General features: G+C 36.8%; 1 long non-coding RNA gene across 1 annotated transcript; it reads left to right on the forward strand.

Moving 5' to 3' along the window:
* Window positions 1-1711: 1711 nt before the first annotated feature.
* On the forward strand, window positions 1712-18178 carry LOC107078189 (uncharacterized). Its single transcript, XR_001479159.2, has 5 exons — window positions 1712-1794; window positions 5275-5314; window positions 13288-13359; window positions 15272-15370; window positions 17953-18178. It is a non-coding gene; the product is annotated as an uncharacterized lncRNA (long non-coding RNA).
* Window positions 18179-23409: the final 5231 nt, after the last annotated feature.

Raw genomic sequence — 23409 nt, forward strand, 5'->3', positions numbered from 1 at the left:
AATAAAAAGGCGTGTAAAGGTGTGTAAAAGTTTGCTCTAGAGGTGAGATATTCATGTGTAGGAGAGTGGATGTGGGAGAGATTTAAATTTGACCTCTCACATTTCTGTTTAAAAATTCTGTATAGTCAGACAAAAAGCAATACAAAACCCACAGTTTTTAGTGATGCATAGATTCTTTTTAGCGTAACTGTCTGTCTTCACAATATAGGGACATTGTAGTTTTTTTTTACTCAATCAGTTCGATTTGAGAAAAAGATGGGCCGAATTTCATATTCTAAGATGACAGCAAAATGAAATCTATTTCAAAGACATAGCTATGATTTGCTATTTGTTTCGTGTTAGAGAGAATGCAAAAATGTCTGAATTCAAATATAAATGAGATTTATAAGTACAAAGTTCAATAAAAGACTCATCTTGAAGAACTCTAATAAACCGTCACACAGCTGCACGACAAGGCACAGTAACAGGACAAATGGGAAAGTTTTTCAAGGTAAATGTTGCTCCAGTTTTTTCTGTCCTCAGATAAACTCCAATTTAAAAACATTTACCTGAATACAGTTTATTTCTATTGTAAAAAACACCATTAATTACTTTTACAGAAAAATAAGAATGGGTTGTGCCCAGGAAAAGAAAGCTTTTAAAATCCCCTGTTTCATGTTCATATCGCACCTATATTTCCACCATAGGGAAAACAAACACGTAAGAGTGGAAGGTGAATTTCACATTTGCCGTTGGGATCAAAATCCGTGAGTTGTGTAAAAAAACTGTGCTTTTAAAAAAAATCAATGAGTGGGTCTTAAGTTTGAGAGTTTTTTTCTTCTTTTTTCTGTTTAGGTGATCCCAAAAATATACAGTATTAATGAAAGTACCAGTGAATAACTCCCTACTCAATGAAAAACACGCCAGTGTAGATTTTGGAAAAAAATCTGCATGGAGTTACTTGCTAACATGAAACAGCTTATTGCAGTGTTTGCCAAATTGGTTTGATGTGGCCTCAGAGGATTTATCACAACTAGAAGACCCCTCCTGTAGATAGCAAAACAGTGAGATAAAAATCTACCTTGTCTCTAAAATGGAAAATTATTTTTTCAATCAAGAGCATTTCTATACTCGGCTGGTCATCTCTGAATAATTTCATTCAAAGCCCTGCAGAAGGTAGAGCTTTGAATGCTGCGATTATAATTCCAAAATCATATTAAAGGCTCAAAAGCAGAAAAAGGAAAAGATTCCCTTTCGTTCGTTTTTACTTTGGAAAAAGTGCTGAATGAGTTTGGAGTGCCACCGACCTTTAAAAACATTTTGATTACACATTCAGCACTACTCTTTTGGCTGAATTAAATGGCTTTCATTGAATGAATTGAATGCGCACAGACACATGGCTTTAACAGATAAAAAAAAATCCAGCCTGCCACTTGTTGGGCTAACTTGGCATCAGCATTTGCAACTGGAAAGATTTCTAGGTTTGCTAAACTCATACTTTAGTGCGCTGCCTGGAAACATCAAATGACAGTAATGAGATGGAGAGGTTCAAGGTCTTGTCAAATGCAAGTTTCATCTGTTTCATGGCTTGTCTCCGTTTAAAATTGATGTTACAGGCTTTGCAAGCTCCGCAGCTGCTGCTGTCTGCTGGGGCTGCACCACTATTGAGAAGTTAACAAGTTCAAAACAAAACAAGTGACAAAACACAACAATGGGAGTTTGAAAGAAAATATCTGTGTTTAAGGAGCATGCCGATTCCTCTTCCAGTAAGAAGGCAAGAAAAAAAAAGGGGACACTAGCTTCAGCCCTTGCTAGGTAACTGAAGGTTTGTTGTTTGGAATGTCAGCCTCATTATGGTTTCGATCTCATAGTCTTGCACCCCTATCACACAGGACGTGTCTCAGTTTTAATGCTCATTTTATATTAAAACAGAGCCCAACAAAATCACACATTTTAGTGTGTCTGTCAAATGGCTATCTAATTGTAGCAGGGATGCAGAGGGAATAGATATCTGCTGTTTTCTGCTGCCTGGAAGTATTTCTGCCATTCAGGAAGCCAAAGGATGCCACACACATTCTGTTTGTTCTACATGAGCAAACAGATTGTAAACTGGCTGATAATTTTTGTACTGACAATGTCATTTACAGCTGTCAGCCTTTTGTCTGCCGTGTTTGCTTTATTCAAATATGAACCAAGTGGACCTCCCTTCCACCCCTTTCTTCTGCATTAAAATCACATCAATCCACTTCCATTCCGTCTTATCTGAAATTCATTGGAGGCAATCACTTGGTTGAATGCTTTGGCGTTGCCATGGAGACAGAAGGTCTAGTGTGGACTTCAGGAGGATTAGGAACTTGTAAGATTTAAGTCTTGAAGTACACAGTTTCTTTGTTGCGTCTTCTTTTGATTCCCTGGAGAAAAAAAAAAGTGTCTCACGTATAGAGATATTTGAGAAAATACAGATAAGTCAAATTTGGAGATTTGGAGGGGATGGATGTTCAGTCTCGTTTGCATTCTCTTAGTGTGGGGCTCTGCGTGTACAGTTTAAAACGTACGCTTTATTTCATGCAAGCTATTTGTCAAGCTCGAATCTTTGTGCCGAAACTATGACAGTCAAAGTGGCATGCGGCGTCCGTGTACTCCTGTGGCACCTTTCGGCGGTCCTGTATAATAAATTCAGCTTTCGCCAGCAGCTCGCCTGATTTTGATCCAGCTGCATCCCAGGGCGTCACACTCAGTTCTCGAAACATCTCCCATTGTTCCGGGAGGTCAGGGCACGACGTGTTGAGTTATTCACATGAAACTGTCTGGCTGGAAAGCGGCTGCAGATGTTAGTGTTTTGTTCCTGCTGCCTGGATATTTGGGGTGTGAGTTTCTTTAAAAAAAAGAAAGAACTTGAAACACTCTTCTTGCAAAAGTCAGCAGAGGAGCCGTCTCAGGCTTTGAAAATGAGCTACTCCCTTTTTCACCGTTTCATTAGCGAGAGCAGAAAGCACAATATAAATTTAAGCCAGTTTACATTTCTAATATTTCAGCTTTTTTTCCTTACTCGTGTCATGGTCACCTAAGAAATTATTATTTGCTAAATTAATGCATTTTTTCGTATATTCATTGAAGTAACAAAAAAGTTTGGTCTTTTACAACTGTATTACAACTGTACTGTCTGCACAATTTTATTTGCCAAATGCAAAGATGAAAGTTTTGGGCATGTCAGCCTACAGTATGCATTTTCTGTCAACATATACTGTATATAGTGCCCTTATCAGTATTTATATATAGTATATAGTGCCCCTAGCAGTATTTTAGTGCAGTGAATAAGATTCATATTATTTCAGGAACACTGGAATGAATATTATTTTCTTTCTTTTTATTATTAGTATGTTATTCTTTTCATTATTTCTTTTCATTTTATTCTCAGTAAACAACAACAGTTGTGAATGCTCTGAAACATGCTCTAGGCTAGAAAAATGAAATAAAATTGGTTGATTGACAATATTAACTATGTTTTTCTAAGAATATGAATAATAAAATTCCCAGGTAAATGATGAAAAGATTACTCTACAGAACATTAAGACAGTGTTTCAATTAAAGATGGAACAATATTCCTTTATAAAGATAAACATAAAGAATATAATATATTTTTTCTAAGTAGCTATAACAAGTTCTGTTATGGAGTGACATATTATTTACGGGAAAAAGGGTACTTTATATATTTCTAATTAGACTTGGCACAGTTTTTAACCTTTTCTTTTTTTATTTTTTCATCTTTTATCTAACGTTAATACAAAACATGCTGCCACAAAGGTTAAGGGTCAAGGTAGGTGCAAGGAAAAGATAAGCAAAAATTTACTCTTCATGTTCAAGCCATTTGAACCCTTGACCTTAATTCTTGTTTTCTTCAAAAGGTTTAGGTGTACCTGGTATGCAGTGAACTGATGGGTTTCTGTTATCCATTTTATAAAAGTGGAGGTGTCTTCTGGACACATAGGAATATTACACTGTTTTGCAGAATTTGAAATTTAATTTTTTGAACTGGTTGGGAGATGACATGTTAACGTCCAGCATTGTTTTTTTTTTCCTGTGAGTATTATTTTGTTCTATAAGTCACCTTGTGGCATGTCACATAGTGTGGTTATAACACAGCTGACTATTCCCAAAGGTGTCTGCGTACAATCAGAACAATCTTTGGAGATTCTAAATATAAAACTCTGGCAGACGTGAAAACCCATTTGACCAGAACGATGTCTCATCCAGAAAACCACCGCCTGATATCACCAGGAATTACACACACTCCCTAGGAAAAGCACGAGCCAAATCAAGATACAGCAGACGTCCTGGGAAAATCTTGTCTTTTCCATTAAAAAAAACAAAAGCACTAAAAAAATGTGCATAACAACTGCAAAAGCCTTACTGCGAGACCATGACATTTCAGCAATAAAGATATCTTAAGCGCTTACCAGCAGTAAAGGTCATTTCGAGTAATAAAAGACATGCAGCTCCCATGTACTAGAATGCAAAAACAGTGTATTCACCTCTTGGTGTAGGAGCTTGCTTGTGGAATATAGGTGCCAATACACCAGAGAACAAGACGATGGCAACATGAGAGTAGGTAGGAATAGGCAGTGGACCTGTGGGCCACAATCTATTTCCAATGGCATTGTACCCTGTAACCTGGGATGCTATTAGAAGGTGCTTTGATGGTTCAATTGGTCAAGAGGAATAGTGCAAAGGAAACATGGACTTCCTTATGTAATGTCTGTTGGTCTTAATAATGATAGGAATAATACAACATAATAGTTGGTTCACTAATTTCTATTGCTCTTATCATAGCCTATATATACAGGACATTTACAGTATATACTTACCAGACCAAACAGAGCTAATAGGTACTAAAGCTGCAGTGTGGCAAAGACAATGTATTATCTCTATTTCTCATAGAAATGTAACAGTATTCTTAGTAGTATTATTTGTAGAATGGGACATTTGTCCACAGTAATGTGGCAATACTTCTTCTGGTAGTAAACAGCCCTTTCCACTGAAGGATATAGTAATTTTTACACCATTAAGGATAAAGATATTCTTTGAGTAGTATACTTGTAAGTGGACAACAACATGTACTCTGTGGGCTTGGAGGATCCAGATTACATGTAATATGTTTATTATTAAACAGTTGACGTCTAAAATGCAATCAACAAATGAATTAAATATTTTGAAAAATAATGTGGTTGGTTGAGGGAATTTTGTAAGGTGAAAATGCCAACACATTTCCGTTTATTGTTTTCCTGCAAAAACTAGGGAAAGACTGAGGTGTGAGAGGGTCTCTAAGTTTGGACAGGTAAGAGATTGTTTTCAATAATATAAACTATTAATGCTATTACAGAGCATAGAAATATGTGAGCAGAATTGTATTGCATCTTCAACATTTTATGAAATTTGACGTGCAAACAAAAGTACCCTCTCCTGACCTCTAGCAGCCAAAAGCACCTAAACAATCAATATATATCTGCATCTTGCTATTTACCAGTAGACAGCTCTGTTTACACCAATACCTATTTTTCCAGTAAATATACACCCTATTTTCATAAGTTAATAATAGCAGGACAGCAGCTGCACGATAAAACAATAGTTAATGGTGGCTGTGAACCTTAAATAGCACATTTTGGTATTTCCAAACTGGTCATATGGACAGATATAACGCAATCTTAAAAGAGTTCTTTTAGTTTTCTAAGAAAGATAAAAAGCCCACTATCTGCTTAAAGCAATGGTCATGATGAAAATAATAAGCATTCTTGTGCTGCCATGATTCTCTCTGTATTCATGACAGAAGAGGACAAATGCTATTTAGATTTGTGGTACTTTAAATTTTTTTTAAATAAAGTAAATTAAGAAGTAAATCCCGCCCTTTACAGCAGAGGATGCCTTGAGTAGACATTCTGTATAGATCATTCAAAATAGATATGTTGTATCAGAAAATAAATTGGGAATAAGTGTGTTTATGATGAAGAATTTAGATTAGTAGATTACTGTTTTGCTTTTTTTGTCCCAGATTTTATCAGAATTCAGCAGTAATGAAATGATCAGAAAGACAGATTATGGGGGATTTTGAAAACTTTCTGCTCCAGATAAAAATTGCCTTTAGAGTTTTCTGGAGGGAACTATAATAGGAAGAATAACGGTAGAATAACAGGAAGATGATGAAGCTGTCTTAAATGGCTATGTTTTTGTCCTTCCAGTGCTAGTTTTAGAGAGGTAAGATATTTAGATATTTAAATATTTATATTTGCATTAATTTCACAATCTCACAATAAACAATTAATCTTGCAATAATCTCTTTTGAAAGCTTTATGTTGCCATCAGATTTAGCGTTCCTTCAATAGTTTATGTCCTAATATAAGAAATGGAGAAACATTTACTAGTTGACAATATTTGCGAAATGGTAAATTAGTTTTCTATATTTTCAGTGCTCATATTGAGATGAACAAGAAATTATTCAACCTTAAACAAATGGCAGACAAAACAAACACTGGAAAAGCTTGGATTAAATCTTGCCCATGCCTGTTTGGGCAATATTCAAAACTGGTAGAGGATTATTCTAAAATACCAAACCTAGAGATCTAACAAAGGAGCCTGATGATGGCAAATCAGCCATCAACATTTCATATGAAAAGCTGACAATACATTTTATATATAATGTAGCTAACCTGGTGGTCTTAAAAATATTCAGATTTTATGTTTAGTGTTTTGACAATCACTTATCATTTATTTGTATCAAATTAAGATTAAATTAAAACCTAATCAGATGAGTTTAAAACAGAACTCTCTGAAATTTTCCAGAAAATTTTCCAGAAACGTTCTGAAAGGTTAAAAAAAAATGACCTGAGTTAGAATGTAGTCAGTCAACATCATGAACCAGAGTCTGTAAGAAGCAGAACTGTCTAAGCAAAGTCTTTAAATGGACCACAAAGGAGAATGACTGAAGATATCACTATTATCTAATTTTAATTTAAAAATAATATTAAGAAACAACAAGGTTCCATTTTGTGCTAAACTACTACTTTATTCTGTTTTTTTCAGCTTATTAATATAAATAGTATATTAATTTAATGTTGTTGTTTTTGATCTGCCTTGTTTAATTTTACTCCATTTGTTTACATTTTCCTACATTTTAAAATGTAGAAAGATATTTTAAGATATTAAAAGATAAGATGTGAAGATATTTTTTGTTTTTCTGAATTCCTGCCAATAGAATTAGTGCAGAAAACTCCTAATTGTCTATGTATGTTAAAAAACAACTTGGCAGTCCTCAGCTCAATCACACCAGCATTCCCGAGAGGGTTTTTAATCTGATTTAAGCTTGGCTGTTTTACCACAGTGCTGTTTTCAGAGATATTTTGACACTGATTGTGCAGTGGCAGGTTAGAATAAAACAAACCATTTGCTGAGGTGGTTCCCAAATCAGCTCATTTATCATTGAGGGAAACTTAGAAAAAAACAAGTGATGTTTTTTTATAAACACATATTTTAACAATGAATATAGATCGCAGGTAGTCTTTGGGATTGACGCTTTTAAATGTAAAAAATAAGACACTTTTAATTCCATCCACCATGATGTACTCCTCCACACATGTTCTAAAGAATGATGAAAGACTGAAAGGGCTTTCTCTCATCTAGTTCTACAGGACCTACAGGTAAGTGCCACTTTTAATACTGTCATTACTGGGTTTGGTAGCATGTCCTGGTGTCCTCCAGGACTTAATAGTGGTATGTGTTCTGCTTAGTACCTGCGTACATCCTCTTGACCAGTTTTTGTTAACATCATTGTATGAATTTGCACCTCTGTACTCAAATTTACCTGTAAACCGAACCTACGTGGAACTGCTTACTCACTTTTGAGCTACATATTTCACAAAGCATTAATAATTGTTTCTTGATTGTTAGGAACATTGTTTAGTTGTTTTCTCTCAAAGTCTGCTATGAGAAAATAGTAAATGCTCTGTTTCAGCCAGATTTGGCTATATAAGACCCTGCACTCACCACACACTTAGCCACACTCTCTGGTCTTGTTGTGACCCTGGTCAGTTATTTGTACCCTCAGCAAGACTGCAAGCTGTGGGTGATACAGCTTTCTCCTGCTGCATCCTTCTGCTGTGAAATACTCTTCAGTACGAGATAAAGGATTGTGAGTTCCTGTCTATTTTCAAATCTTTCTCTAAGCTTGCTTATTTATTGTCTGTGATATCGCGTTTTACCAGATTCTTTCACTCATATTTTACAAGTTCACTTACATTATAAATTGCACAGCTTTTTGAGATATTTTGTTTATGAAAAAAAAACTATTTAAAATGAAGTTTGTTATTACAAGGAAACTAATAACTGCTCTCAATGGAGGAACACTTTAATTAAAAAATACAACAGGTTTATTCCATGCTGAAAGGGAAAGAAAAGAGACACAATGTTTTTAGCTGCAGAGCCTTCTTCAGGACTGTTTTTCACACCTGAAGAAGGCTCAACAGTCAAAACGTTGTGTCTCTTCTCTTTTCAGCATGGAATAAACCTTTACTTGTTCCTTTGCAGCCTATGCATGCTGACGCAGCTACCTACTTGAACATTTATTTCAGCCCAGGCTACAGATGATGCTGTCTGGTGAGCTTCAATAATAAGGTTCTATTTTTCCTAGACATTTCTGACTTCTCATTTTGGGGTGTCCATTTTAGTCAGGCATGGGTTGATATAAAAAAAACAACAAACACCTCTTCTAATCAAAATAAATAACTGTATTCTCATGTAAAAAAAGGAATTAAGCATTTAAAACAGAAAATATTCAATTTTTTTCTCATGTATTTCTATGAAGTAATAGTCACCAATTGCCCTAATTGACATTATTGAATGTCAATTTGTATAAATAATGAACAAACTATTTTGTTTTGAGTTGCTTTAATGCTTATGCTGGTTTGGATGTTTTTTACTTGTTTGTAAAAGGCTGTTATATTTGTTCCAGTTGAATTAGCACAATAAAGTCTTGCTGTGCAGCTATGTACTGTATAAATTCCATGCAGAGGAGAATGAGAATGTGGAGGGATTTTGTATTGTTGTGATCATGTTATCTTGTAGACACAACATTTTGATTTACCTGTATAAGCAAATGAAAACATTTTCTATAGGTATGGAATCCAAACTTATAGCTCGGTTTGTGGGCAAGCAAATTACACTCATGACAAATCTGAATCAAGAATTATTTTGGTCAAATAAGTAAAATGAAGACTGAAATGTGTGGGCTCAGCTAACAATGCAGAATTATTTGGAAATCTTTATAGTCACAGACTTGAATGTATAAATTGCAGTCTTTTTAAAACAAAACAGTTTGAAATCCACTGTGAAATTATTTTAGTGATATGAATTCAAACACAAAAACATAAGATTAAACTCCAATTAACTCCCACTGCCTCAGACTCAAGTAGGTTAAGTCAAGCGTGATCTGCATAGATGGATCTCATCCAAGAGTACTTTATGAGTATTTATTTTACCAAGTCTGTCTAAGCTTTGTAATTGCTGCGACATCTTCAAATAAACCTAGAACTCGTGAGGACAAAATTCAAGTATCCTGCCTTTTAGAAATTTAAATTGAAGTACTATATCACTGAGAAAGAAAACATTGCAAGCATTTTGCTTTAATCCTCAAAACCACTCAACGCAACAGAACTTAAAGTAAAAAGCACAGAGGTTCTTTTTTACCTGATACCTTTTCACTTCATAACAATTAAAATATTTTAGTTTGAGTCCTAGTAAAAATAGTACTGCTAAGCGGTCATTTTCAAACCACTAATGCAGAGCAACATTTGCTCCCAAATGTCAGTGTCTGAAAACAAAGTTTAAAGCTGCAACACCAAAATAAGAGATTGGACATGGAAAAGAGGAAGCATTTTTTCACTTAAACACAGTTTTTGGAAATGGTGTAATTTAACAGACATTTGGGATGAGATCAAATTCTAATCTTGCACTTATGGTCTCCTATAGTGTAAATACTTGCTGGCTGCCCACAGCAAATTCTTTCCAGCACACCTCCCTCCGCCCCATCAACACCTTTGCTGCTGTCTCCCTGGTTCATTCCTCGTAACTGAGGGGAGTTGTCAGAGCTGACCATTTTCCTCAGCAAATACCTATCTTAAGTATTAAGTACACTATCCTTTGTATGCTTGATATTTGTAGGATCATTTCAGTGTTATTATAATATGGCTGATCTGTTGAAAATTAGTTGTTATTAATCTGGCACTAGAAAAAGTGGCGACTTTTTTTTTCCTAAGGAGAAAAATACTTTTACAGCCATTGTATAACTACAAATAAAAGCATTTTGCTAATTTTGCAAGCACATGTGTGGACTGTAAATTGCCTGTAATAACAAAAGGGGATGACGTCGTATAATACTGTGAGGGTTTTTCAACTCCATGCAAGGTCATTGAATTCTAACACAAAATGAACACCAATATTGTGCAGGCATCACACAGCTTGCCCTCTTCATGCTGTTGTTCAACTGACCACAATGGAATATGTTAGTCACTCATTTTGCATCTGGCTTTACATCAAGCATAGACTGCTGACTAGTTGCAGTCATAACATTTTAAGTTCACCTGACAAGTGATCATTCAAAAGTAGGAACAATGTTATGCTTTCAAATACAATGTTGCCCTTTCCTATACACCAATAACATATTGCAGAACTGAAATGGAAAATGTGACTTTAAAGATAAAAGAAACAGTGTCCCGTGTTATGTTCTTTGAGCTCTGTATTTTTGGTAGTTGTTGCATTTATTCAGATTTCAATTTATGTTTCCACTGGTTGCTCTAGGGAACAGAATTCTGTGGGTTTTCTTATGAAATGGAGTCTTATAGGCAATGTGCCTCTGATCTCCGATCAGCACTGTCATTTCTTCATGCAGGCCAGTTTAAGCCGAAGTACTAAGAAGGCTATCCCTTTATATTCTTCAGCTCATTTCGCCATTATTAGAATTTGGTCAAGCAACTGAACTTTTCTTGAGCAAAGAAGAGAGCACACAATGAAATGAAATGTTTTGTAGTACTAAAATTTCTCTGTGATCGTACAGATCAGATTGTACCAAACTCTTAAATTGAAAAGTTTGGTTCATTTTAAATAAAAGATCTAAGGTAGTTAAAAGGTTCTTTTAATGCTCTGAATATTATTTTGGGTGTTACAAACCAGCATCAGAGTGTTAAACCAGCAGTTTGCACAGTAATATGTCTAATTAAGAAACAATTAGATTAACCTTTTAATTTGCTATTCAGATTGGCTCATGAAACAACTAGGCCTTCCAGGAATTAAGTCTGGGACCCCTGTGCTAAACTGTTAGCAATACAAAATAAAACACATCATGTTTCTAAATGTTTATGAAATAAACCACATCAATTAAATATTAGAAAGTAATGCAGGAATGCTTAATTCAATATTCTGGACCAGCTACTTAAAATTACAGTATGTGCATTTGCTACAACACTGGCTATAGTTCAAATTAAAAAAGCTGTTTACATCAAACATTTCCTCAGATACAGCACAATAGAAACTTCTTGTCAATCTTAAAAAATAATTCCTTATACAAGTATAAGTGTAGCTCTAAAGGATCGCAAGTAACTATCCACAGCTCACATGAAATACACAATTAGGATACTGTATACCTGGTAGACCATGGTCAAATCACAAAATATCACTGTATTTGCTTTTATGCAAAAAGATGGAATGTGAACTAAAAACACTAGAGCTTTTTAAAAGGAAATGAAAACAACTTTACTCAATGATTCACTAATAGCAATCATTAAGACTACTGCTATCACTGTACTGTATGTTCATTTTAATTGCTGTAATCACTAACACAGCACCAGCAGACAAAGTCATGTATCCATAGGGATCTTTTAGCTTGGTCAATACCCAACTGGTCAAGACAGAGTCCACACTAGTTTGCCTCAATACATTCTGAAGTTCACCAACAGACATACCTGAGTCTTCACTGCTGTTGTTTGGCACTTTGGAAGTGTACTATTACGCAGATGATTTTAAGCAGACAATTATTAAAATGAACAGCAAGGCTGGATATGACAGGAAAAAAATTAATAATAATTACACTTATATAGCACTTTTCTGGACACTCCACTCAAAGCTCTTTACAGGTAATGGGGACTCCCCTCCACCACCACCAGTGTGCAACATCCACCTGGATGATGCGACGGCAGCCATAGAACGCTCACCACACATCAGCTATCAGTGGGGAGGAGAGCAGCGTGATGAAGCCAGTTTAGAGATGGGGCTTATTAGGAGGCCATGATTGGTAAGGGCCAATGGGAAAATTGGCCAGGACCCCGGGGTAACACCCCTATTCTTTTCAAGAAACGCCCTGGGGTTTTTAATGACCACAGAGAATCAGCACCTTGGTTTTATGTCTCATCTGAAGGATGGCACCTTTTTACAGTATAGTGTCCCCGTCACTATATTGGAGCAACAGGACCCACACAGACTGCAGGGTGAGCGCCCCCTGCTGGCCCCACTAACACCTCTTCCAGCAGAAACCTCAGTTGGCCAGTTGACCAGCTCACACCTGCTTAGTTTCAGAGGGTTGCCAGTTGTGGCCCACTTATTCCTGCGTCATCTTTCTACTACTTTATAGTCATTATCAATTAAACGGTTCGGACATTCATTGCTTTTGCAGAATTTCATTTGTTTATTTCTTGGGATGTATTTGTGTTGTGCTGTGGGCATTTTGTTTTTTTTTTATTAACATTAGCCTCTCATTTCTACTAATTCATTATCTTATCACAACTTAACTTTCTTAAACTGTGTCATACCTCCATTGTCTTTCAAAAATGATTACCTGTAGAGTGATTGATTATCTAGAGAATGATTACCAAATGCAACCTATAGAGTTGAAGTACATTCCATTAAAATAGACAACTCTTGTTTTGTATTGCTTTAAGTATGGAATAATAACAGTATTGCTCAGCTTTTTGAACCGAGCATCACTAAAGCTTTCTTGATTGTGTTACCATTGACATCCTATCTTCTAAAAACATTAGAAATTTGACATTTTAATCCTTCTTAATCTGTCTACAGTGATGCACTTGATCATAACATAGTGGAGTGAAGAATGTGTTTAAATAGATTTTATTTTGTTTCGTTTTATCATCACTCAATGTTTTAATTAGTTTCTAAGGAGTAATTTGTCACACATTTCTTTCATGCCTCCTCTTTGTGTGGTTGATTGCTTGGGGCCTGTGCCTGAGTGCCTTTGGTTTTCTCTGCTCTGTGCAGGATGGTCAGGCTGGTGGGAGATCCCGGTTGCTTGCAAATGAAGGCAGGAGATTCATTGAAACGTCAGACTCTGTGAGTGAACAATGTACTGTATATGTTTGTTGCTATACCTGAACATTAAATGAATTTCACCCACACCCAATTTTAAGGAGCTGTGTTTCATTAGTACTCTATATCGGTTATGTATTGAAAGAAGGACATGTCTGTGTTTGTGCCGGATATTAATTGCTATCATATATGAAAGTTGCACATACATGCCCGCTAGCAAGCTGTATTGTCAGTGGAATGTTGTAAGCTCTCTATCATCCCTCATGTACTATAATAGCATCATGATGAAAACTTCTGCATTTAACTTTTTTAATACAAGGGTGAATTCTTTGCAACATTTCCCCCACCTGCATGAAACCTCTATCGCTAAGATTGATAATGCTGGCTTGCTTTGTACTCCAAGGCTGAATCACAAAAGGATTAAGAAGCTACATGATAATGATTATTATTAGAACATGGTCTATTTTTGATGAGAATCAAGGGAATTTATGAAACCCCTTAAATGAATTATTGTTCTTCTTTTATTTTAATGATAGAGGTGGTAGTGTTGCAATAATCTCTACAGCCTCGCTAGGCCATACAGAAACCTTGATACACTTGTTAAGCATTACATAATTGGTTTGTCTAGGTTGTCTTGTGAAACAAATCACATCATTTCAAACATGAACTCCCAAAGCCATAACTTCTCTTCTGTTGTAGCTCAGGGTTCCATACTGGAACTTATTTTGCTTGACATTGATATGTTGTATCTTGGGGGTGCCCCTTATCAGCAGAAAATAAGACCTGGGCATAATCACCCATCCTCCTGTTAATTATTATGTTAATGTTTTAATTGAGTCTCAAGTAAGACCAATTATCAGAAAGGTGGGGTTTTTAATAGATCCTGGATTTCATTCCAATAAGGGAACGTTATAAAGATCACTAGAAGTAACTAGAAGTTATTTGATCATCTGGCTTGGTTCATTGCTATTTTCATTAAAATTGAATAATACGTAAGGGTGTATGTTAGGCTTTCTGTTTCGTGTTAAAAATGCTGATGAATTATAAAGTTTACTGGGCAACACCCCAGTAGCCCTTAATCCTGCTTGTCTAATGTATACAGTATCAGACTTGTTACTGGAGTTCCTTGCTTGCTGATTAGCTTGTGAATTACAGATAGATGGTCAATGCACGGGCTCATTAGGCCCATTGCTATGAAAGAAGCATGTTAATCTTGTTCTTCAAATCAGTTCCAGCTGCCAGCTTAGTTTTGCATTCAATTCAAAACTCTTTTGCTGGAATACAGGTCTTTACACTGTCCTGGTCAGGCATATCCCTGTGGAGTTGCTGGCACTTTTTTGTGTCTTGCATTCTAATGATGCTGAACACCGGACCATGTGTCAGTCCATAACTGTAGTACAACTCCCCTGTATTGTGGACATTTTTTCAACTTGACAATTGTGACCCGAAAAAATCTCCACAGCCAAAACATTGTGCTTCTTTTCTTCTCTTTTAAGCATGGAATAAGATAGAATAAGAAAAGATCACGTTATTGGCCATATACAATTTCTTGTATTTTCGCATTCCCCTGCTTGCTCTCCATGAGACACACAGACAGGGAGAGAAGCTTGGGATCAGAGCGCAGGGTCAGCCATTTATACTCTGTTGGGCCCCTGGAGCAGTTGGGGTTAAGGGCCTTGCTCAGGGGCTCAACGGAGTAGGATTCCTCTGCCGGCCGCAGGATTTAAACCGGCAACCTTCCAGCCACAGAGTCCAGATCCTGAGCCACAGAGTAAACCTTTACTTGTTCCTTAGCAGCCTACGCATGCTGACACAGCAACCTACTTGAGCTAATTTTTTCAACTCAGTGTTTCAGGAAGGATGGGAGTATCGCTAAGGATAGCAATCATCCTGGTTTCTCACTTTTCTCTCCCCTTCCCTCTGGTATGTGTTATAGGAGCATAAAAAGGCACGAACTTCCAGATTCAGAGATCCAGTTTCTTCCCACAAGATGTCAGATTACTGAACTCTACCCCTACCACTGGCTCACACTGAGGTTTTTTTTACTTCTTGTCTTCTCACAATGCTTATCTGTTTTTTTTAAGCTGTATGTTATTTAACTGTTGTTGTTGCTGCTGCTGCTGCTCTGTGTTGATGTTTTTGGTGTTTCCTTAATGTCTCTGTTTTGGAGCATGCATGCAAATAAGCATTTCATTGCACTTGTACATATGACAAACTGAACTGAACTGAATTTTCAACTGAAAACAGATAAAAGCAGATTCCACAGTTCCCGGGCCCTGCTTTTATATCAAGCCTGTGTCAAAGTCTGACTCACAACTTATTTATTTGGATTTTTATAAAGCACCTAGTTGTTTCAACTGAAGATGCAATGTAAATGTGCATTCTAGTGTATTCTTATTATCATTTCTATTGCTTATACAACTTAATTTGCTAATGTCATGCAGTCCCAATATTCATATCATGCTGTGACATGTGTCTCCAAGCAATCCATGGTATTATTTCTCATATTTATTTTTTATAAAGAAATCATGCATGGATAGAAAAACTAATGAAAGCATCCCTCAGAACTTCCATTCATTTCTAATACTCCGCCTTTCACCTGCTGCAAGTGGCTGGCAATTAGGGTTCATTCCTATTGATAGCAGAACTAGTTCCCTAGCAGTTCACTGACCATTGAATTGCCACAGAGCATGACAAGCTCAACTCCTATTGATCTTATTGAATCTAAGGCACCATCTACTTTGAATGACTGGCTTTAAAGATCACTGAAACTGATACCACACCACTGAGATAAACTATTATCTTTTCATGGCTGTGGAAAAGAACTACTCTGCACAGCTGCAGCTGCCTGAAAGGATATTGTGGGGGTCTTGATAAAGAAAGATTGTTAAATGAGATTTCTATTTGTAAATAATAGAGCATAAATCAGACAGACACTAGAGGGGATACATTCCTAATGGGCCTGAAACAGGATACTACAGTAGAATCAAGGTATGCAATTCAGTGATATTTTTCCAGACTTACTTTCTAATTCGTCTTTAAGGTCATGCTTTCATTTCTGAAATGATGCATCAAAAATCAAATTAATTACTAATTCAAACAAATCCTTATTTTTGGAGTGTAGCAGTTATTCTGTGAAATGGTTAACAACATGTGAGGTAATGTAGTAGTCCAAGAAATGTGATTCTCATGAGTACAGACAGGAGCATTCACGTTCACCACACAAGAGACACTGTTATTATGAAAGTCAATTCAGTTTAATCCCAGTTCATTGCATTACATCACAAATAACAAAACGTTTTGTTGGTTTTCAAAGATTTCCGGGGGGATGAAGATTTCTTTCAACGTAATGCTGCTAGCATCCAACTCTGGGGCATGAGTCCTGTCCATTCTTTGATGATGAGTTAGCAATCTGTCTTATCTCCTCAGCCATGAAAACCACATTATTGATTGTGTTGCATTCTGAACTACAACTGGTCCTGAGAGATTGGATTTCAGAAACAGTGCGGGAAGTTCCCAAATACTGTAGATACAAACCTTGTTTGTATTATTCAGATTATTGCCGGATATGTATACAATAGAAAAATGTTTCTTCTAAGAAAATATGAAGATTTTGAGTAAAACCTAGGTGCAATGAAGTTGTCTGTAGATAAACTTCCTTCACTCTGAGATGTTTGTCTGAGGTCTGTGACAAGAAAAGAGTTAAATAGTTTTAAAAAAATGAAAGTAGGCTACAGTCAAACTCACAGCACTGATGTGCATGTAGCCACACGAGTATCACACAACGCATCTGGACTTTATTTTGGTAGTTAAGAAATATCTAAATATTGCTGAATCTAAAATTTCTTGTTGTTTTAGCTACAGGTGGGAACCCTGGCTCCTTGTCCATCTTACCAGTTTGCCCATTGTTTCAGTACTGTACATAGTGAGCTCACCTTCCCTGCATTCCAACTGTGATATATCACTGTCATTAGGAAGTGTTCAGATTTATTGCTTTTATAAAGAAGTTGATTTTGATAGGATTAACTGTAGCTGGGAGTCTTGTTATAGTAGACTTAGCTTACTAAATGGAAGCTTTATCATGCAGTGGAAGGGTATTTAAAGTGGCCTTGGCCACCCAAGTTTTAAAACAGTGTTTAGCTCTACAGGTGCAATCGAGCAAAATACGTGTCTTCCACGTACGAGTGATGGACAAGGGCTAAACTGAAGAATTTAACATAGGTACTGTACAGCACCTTTGACAAAGAACAATAAACAATTTGTTCTGGAGATAATGCTGCAAAAATTAACATATAGAAATATTTAGTAGCAGTGTAGGAATCACACTGGAATTCCCTGGGCTGTGGGTCTTACCTCACATAAGATTGTCTAAGTACAAAACAGGCATATCAACAAAAGAACAAGTAACAGGTTTATTCCATGCTGAAAAGATAAGAGAGAAAACACAATGTTTCGAATGTGAAGCTTCATCTTTTCAGCATGGAATAAACCTGTTACTTGTTCCTTTGTAGACTACGCATGCTGACGCAGCTACCCACCTGAACTATATCAACAAAAGTATCTTTTATGTTTTATATTTATCATTTTATCATTTTCTAACTATTTTGTCCTATACAGAGTGTCAGAGGAGCAAGAGCCTATCCTGACAAGCAACAGGCAAAAGACAGGGTCCACCCTGGACAGGATACCAGTCATTCACAGTGCCAGGCCCAGGGCCACAGAAGACCATTAACGATCACTCTGCTGTTCACCCCACTGAGAGCTGGTGTATGGTGAGTGTACTGGAGCACTTTAGTTGTCATCATCCAGGTGGAGCTGCACACTGGTGGTTGTGGAGGGGAGTCTGCACTGCCTGTAAAGCGCTTTGAGTGGAGTGTCCAGAAAAGTGCTATATACATTTTTAAGTTTAAAATCTTAAATACAGATACAGTAATTATAAGATTTTATATTATTTTATTTTGATTAAAAAAATACATATTTCGATATGTACAGGTACTATGGATGTTATAAACTGTTAATTCAATAATTAATAAATGTATCAAGTAAAATCCATTCATGTGTCACTATGAAGTATCCTTGGTACCTTTCTGAACACTAAGGTGTTTACTTTGATATCTTTCTGAACACTTTCTAAACACTTAAATTACCCTCCTGGAATGAATAAAGTATTTTGAATTGAATTGCAGATCTAGTTTTTTTCTGATTTAACTTTTTGTATGTTTCAGTCCATGTTTTTGTATCTCTACATAGATGTGTTCTTTTAACTCTTGCTGTTTTTAGGTGATTTTAGGTTGCCTCTCCCCATTGTCACAGGACTGAGCACTATCATGATAACTTAGGCAGTAGCCAGCATGCTTTTGTGTGGCAGGTTCAAAAAGAGACCTTCCAGATACCTATTTAAATTCTGTTCAAGTGCTAATTTTGAAACGTGACATTGCAACAATTAGGTTAAAAATTGTAGGGGATTTATTTATAGTGTATTTTTGTCTCAGAAAGATTGGAAAATCAAATAATATTCAATTAAAAAGCCAGCAGCCATATCACCCTGCAACTCACCACCGGCAACCCACTGAAGCTCAGCAGGTGTGAGCCTGGTCAGAACCTGGATGGGAGACTCCTGGGAAAAACTGCGGTTGCTGCTGGAAGAGGTGTTAGAGAGGCCAGTAGGGGGCGCTCACCCTGTGGTCTGTGTGGGTCCTAATGCCTCAGTATAGTGACGGGGACACTATACTGTAAACAGGCACTGTCCTTTGGATGAGATGTAAAACTGAGGTCCTGACTCTCTGTGGTCAGTAAAAATCCCAGGGTGTTTCTCGAAGTACAGGTGTAACCTAGCTAAATTTCCACCTGTCCCTTACCAGTCATGGCCTCCTAATAATCCCCATCTCTGAACTGGCTTCATCACTCTGTTCTCCTCTGGTGTGTGGTGAGCGTACTGGCGCACTATGGCTGCCATCACATCATCCAAGTGGGGCTGCGCACTGGTGGTGGTGGAGGGGAGTCCTCAATACTTGTAAAGCGCTTTGAGTGGAGAGTCTAGAACAGTGCTATATAAGTGTAAGGAATTACTAATTTTATATAGACTCTTTTCATTCCAAAGGGTCTCCAAGCACTTCACCTACAGGGGAGGGGCACTTATTTTCCACCGCTGAAGAGCCGCCCACTCCTGGTGACACACAGCACACAGCAGGTCAGGCATGGCAGAGGAAAATTACTTCTCTCAGTTCAATAGGCAATATCATACAATAATGTTCTCCTTTTTAGTGGAACAAGTAATAGGTTTATTCCATGCTGAAAAGAGAAGAGAGAAAACACAATGTTTCGGCGGTGAAGCCTTCTTTAAGTGTGAGGTGTTAGGCTCACACCTGAAGAAGGCTTCATCGCCGAAACGTTGTTTTTCGTTCTTCTCTATTCAGCATGGAGTACATCTATTACTTGTTCCTTTGCAGACTATGCATGCTGACGCAGCTACCCACCTGAACTACTTCAACCTCCTTTTTAGTGGATTTGACTTTCCTTGTTTTTGTGTTTTTATGAGGAGAAAAATCTCAGTGAATGAAAAAGAATCAAGTTTATTAAAACACCAGGAATTTGAGAATTGTAATGGTCAAGCCATAAGTAACTGATAAAGCAAGTACTCATGTGAAAGAAAAAAACTGTTAAATGAGCAAGATAGGACCACCTCTGGTTTGCAACATTGCTTATGTTCTTGTGTTGTAAGAAGCAAAAAACAAAAGTTAATAAATTAATTGTGACACTGTGGCTTTGTTCATCTCATTAACAAAGTAATTTGAATTCCCCAAACTCCCCAAACTCTGTTAACACGAATAAAAACACAATAGCATGACACCACAGGACGGCCAATCACACATCTTGTGAGGTGAATTCACACCTGATTAGAATTGGTTGGCACTGCTCTCTTTCATTTTTTTGCCTGTTTTATGCATCTACAGAAGAGAGCGCTCATTTGTCACGTGAGAAAAAAAGCTAAAGTAAAAATGGAAACATAAATCAAACATTTCAATCACAGTATCCTCTCGAATCCTACAGCACCCTGAATTTTTCCACTATTTTGCATTTTACCATGTGTCACATAGTAAACAGACATCCCGCGTGAAAAATTGTTGGTTTGTACTGGAGAAGAACAGTAAGTGCTTCTGGGAAAGGAAGGAGAGACCTTCCTTTAAAATATCCAGCCTCAAAAAAATGTTTCTTTACCCAACCTGATGGGATTTACTTTAGGTAAAAAAAATGAGTTTGGAGAAAAGGAGAAATGTTTGTTATATCCAAAAAAGAGGTGTTGCGAATATGTGTGATTTAATAGCCGTTTTCTTTTGTGCATTGTGGCTAGTGTTACAAATCATGTATAATTAAAAACCTTATTCTGATAAGGTCTCTGTGTTTGTTCCTCTGGTTTGAGACGGTATATCGTTAAGGGTAACAATCCTGAGGACTCCTTTGTATGCAGAAAAGGACACTTTATCTCGGAGGACTATGCTAAGCGACAGCATCCAATTGCGAGCTGGCAAACAGGATCAGAATTCAGACAAAGTGGTCAGCTGGGGGGGTTCTCCAGCCCCCTTCTTTGTGTCGTGACTGAGGGCATGCAAAGGATCACACACCCCAGCCCTGCACTGTTGACATAAGGAACAATCGGTAATTTATGAATAATAATGCCACCCTCTGACCAAGACTAATTGAATTGTGGCATGCTGTGGAGGCAATGAGGAAGCTTTGCAGACTGTTAGTCCATCAATGCTGTGTTTGGTGAGGCTGAACACGATGATTGATCCAAGTCAGAATTTGGACAATTTTAAAGCAGAAGAAGGGGCGTTATGGTTGAGGCCTAACCTCTAGTGGGGCGATGATAAATCAGGATTAGAGCAGATCCAAGATCTCTATAAGAAATGAATTCTGTGTAGTGATCGAATACACATAGCATTCTTTCAGAGAAAGAAAAATATTTAATATTCAAAAACAGAAATAACTTAATGTTGTTTAAGGATGTAAGTCCGTACTAGCCACTGAAAGGAAGACTGAATATTTGTTCAATAATCTATAATCATATATTATTCCAATACACCTTAATAATTTTTTAAGGTGTGAATATATTTTTGAATTTGAGATCAATGAGGCATTTAAATAATATCTGGATTAAGACGTCCCAGTATGAAGCAGGTCATACAGTAACAACAGTTACTGGTTATTTTAGTCTGACATGGTGATATATCATAATGATTAAAGTAATCCCTTCCATTTAAATAGCTCTTTTCTGGCCACTCCACTCAAAGCGTGTTACTGGGAACTCCTCTCCCCCACCATCACTAATGTGTAGCCCCCACCTGGATGATCATCTGGAGCTGTGGAAAACCTGAATCACTCAGTACATATGCTGGATGTAAGCTTGATTTTAAATACTGCATAACATCTGTTACTGGCAAAAGAAGGTGAGATAATTTGGGGATTGTGTAATCTTTCAGTGTGCGTTCTGCTCTGACTTTAAAAAGAAAATCACGCTTGATTACAAATGTATTTTGACGATCTAGTCCCTGAAAAAAACTAAAGTAGATGATTATCTTATTTTATTATTATAAGTATTTTGAGGGGACTGAGACACACAATTGTTGTGACTGTTTAGTCTCAATGGCAGAACATATTTCCTGTTAGGTTTGCCTGTGATACCATTTTCACAAGTAACTTGGAATCTTCTACAAATTCTCAGATTTGTCATTTAATACTTCTGATTTGTTGTAGGTAGATAACATAGATAGTACAGAAACTTTAGAAAGTAGTTAAATTATTAAGCAGGTTACTGGAAATCTCGAAGGTAAGACATTTGAGAAGGCAGATCTGACTCTTATACAAATTTGATTTCCAAAACATTGTATTCTCTGTATTCAAGCAATTTGCCAGGGTCATTGTCCTGGGTGACTAGCATGTTTTCTATTGGCTATTTGAATCTGTTTTACATTGCATGTGTTCTTATCCACTAAAACAGTTTCTGCTTTTTATATGGGAACATTTTCCTCTCTGCTGTCTCTTTTCTCATTGACTCAGGAGGTTACAGCCAGATTCTTAGTGTCCCACCCATGAAATAAATGTAACACTCTATTGCATCTTACAGTGTCACAGCCTTGAATGCAGCTACGTCTGTAGATGTAGATGTTATTTAGTTGGGATTACAAAATAATGTATTGGTATACTGATGTATGTGTATCTAAGGTGACACAATATACAGTGCCCTCCATAAGTATTTGGGACAGTGAAATTGAAATGACTGTTTTTGCTGTGTGCTGAAGCAAGTCAGATTTGAGATGAAAAGATTAATATGAGGCATAAAAACATAATGTAACCTTTATTTATTTGTATTTCTATTCTTATATGCTGTACTGTTCTATAATAATAACACTTTTTTGTTCAATCAACCCAATTCAGGTGAGCATAAGTATTGGGACAAGTTAAAGTAGTTTAAAACCGGGTATTTGGCTGCAAATCCTTTGTACACAATAACTGCATCAAGACCCAGTAACATCACCAAACTCATTTGTTGTTTCGAGATGCTTTGCAAACTATTGCTGTAGCTATTTTCGTTTGCTGTTTATTTTGGAGGGTTTCTGACTTCAGTCTCCCTTTTCATCGATTTGCATTAAGTAAGCAGCAATCATGTAATAATAATAATAATAATAAAAATCACTTACACTTATATACTGTTTTTCTGGACACTCCATTCAAAGCGCTTTACAGGTAATGGGGACTCCCCTCCACCACCACCAGTGTGCAGCCCCACCTGGATGATGGGACAGCAGCCATAGTGCACCAGTACTCTTCCCACACACCAGCTCTCAGTGGGGAGGAGAGCAGAGTGATGAAGCCAGTTCATAAATACAGTATATACAGATATGTGTGGATATTAAGTAGTATTGAAGACATTCTAATAGTATTTAGTCCAGGATTACAGAGAGTAAGAGCAGGTGGCAAATCAAAGTGAATCTATCAAATGCACAAATTGTTTTTTTTACCTGGATACCTAATTTATATTACAAATATGTGTTTTTTCTTCTCAATGCATTTCAC

This window comes from Lepisosteus oculatus, chromosome 2, assembly GCF_040954835.1.
Source record: "Lepisosteus oculatus isolate fLepOcu1 chromosome 2, fLepOcu1.hap2, whole genome shotgun sequence".
NCBI lineage: Eukaryota > Metazoa > Chordata > Actinopteri > Semionotiformes > Lepisosteidae > Lepisosteus > Lepisosteus oculatus.